Consider the following 1,806-nt stretch of genomic DNA (forward strand, 5'->3'; position numbering starts at 1 on the left):
ACTGACTGACTGACTGACTGACTGACTGGCTTCTGATTGACTGACTGACTAACTTTTGATTGACTGACTGACTGCCTGACTGGTCGACTGACTTCTGACTGGTTGACTGACTGACTGACTGACTGACTTTTGATTGACTGACTGACTGGCTGACTGGTCGACTGACTGACTGGCTGACTGGTCGACTGACTTCTGACTGGTTGACTGACTGACTGACTTTTGATTGACTGACTGACTGACTGACTTTTGATTGACTGACTGACTGGCTGACTGGTCGACTGACTTCTGACTGGTTGACTGACTTCTGACTGGTTGACTGACTGACTGACTTTTGATTGACTGACTGACTGACTGACTGACTTCTGACTGACTGACTGACTGACTGATAAACTCGCTAACAGGTGACATTGTTATGCTCTTGTGACATCTCTGACAGAAACTTCAACTTTTCATTATTTATCTCATGCGATTTACTTATTTCTCTGCTTACTTTACATAAAGTATTTGTGTATGTACAGTATATATATATATACTTCTTATAAATAAATGACTTAGTGGTGAATTATTTAACTTTTTAGCTGAAACAATTCATTGACTTTTTTGAGGAAACTTCTAAACTTCTTCTTCAGTGGACGATTTGCTGCTTTTTCTCTGTTTTTGGACTGTTGGACTGTTTTTTAAATGTAATTTTTGCATATATTTGTGAAACTTTTAATATTTTAATAATTTTTATCTCCAAATAGCCCAGCCCTGATTGAGTGCTAAATTCCGCTTTCTTTTTTATATAACCAGATCTTACATACACACAATATATATATAATATAATATATATTTTATATATATATATATATATATATATATATATATATATATATATATATATATATATATATATATATATATATATATATATAAACACAACGCTAAGACAGCCACACGCTACAAAAAAGGCATGAATAATATCCAGTTAAGATACATAAGCAGTAATACATTTACACAGACATATGTTAGACGCAAATTCATCGTCAAATGCATCGAAGAAAGTAGTTTAATTTCAAATTTTGGGCTTTTTGTGTTAAATAATGCCTGTTATATTGCAAAATAAAGCAACGTAACAGTCTTTCCAGTTTTTACAATCCTTCTCTGCTACAGTATTACAGTATTTAGTTGTTTTAAGAGTTTGGAGTAGACAATGTGCTGCTAACTTTGTCAGCAGACCCTCAGTGTTGCTGATTGTTGATGAATCAATGAAAAGAAAGTTAACCCGCGACTCATTTGTCAATTTCTAAGCAACAATGGCAGCATTTCTCTTTTTTGCTTTTACAAACGTGAGCATCTTCTGCTTCTGTTTTCAGTCTTTTTATTATGTCGCCTTTGCTTCTGGGAGATTCTGATAGATTCTGCGGAGCTGCGTGTTGGTGTGATGCAACGTGCTGTGGTGTCGGTTATGAATTAAGAGTCTGAACACCGGCTTCTGTTAGGACAAAGGTGGTAAAGGTCTTTCTCTTCGACCCTGTGACTCAACCCTCGTGTTGTCTTCCCGTCAAAATTGAAAATCAACAATTTTTTTTTTGACGATTTCTATTCATTTTTTTCACTTTTTCTTACGTTTTTTGTCACTTTTTGACGTGAAACACTGCGTAACGCTAACTTATTAACTTTAGTTTTAAAGTTATTTTTGGGGAATTTATGGTCAATAAACCTCATTTACAGGAAAGTATACCTAAAGTTTGAGTTAGAAAAGCAGAAATTAGGAATTGTTGAGACTAAAATTAAAGGAATGGATGTTGATGATAATCACAGACT

General features: G+C 34.6%; 1 protein-coding gene across 1 annotated transcript in view; it reads left to right on the forward strand.

The window, feature by feature from the left end:
• The window catches only part of LOC117943382 (transcription factor SOX-13-like), a 48,293-nt gene that overhangs the window by 1,117 nt on the left and 45,370 nt on the right, over positions 1 to 1,806 (forward strand). The gene's annotated exons all lie outside the window — the stretch shown is intronic.

This window comes from Etheostoma cragini, chromosome 4 (assembly GCF_013103735.1).
Source record: "Etheostoma cragini isolate CJK2018 chromosome 4, CSU_Ecrag_1.0, whole genome shotgun sequence".
NCBI classification, from domain to species: Eukaryota; Metazoa; Chordata; class Actinopteri; order Perciformes; family Percidae; genus Etheostoma; species Etheostoma cragini.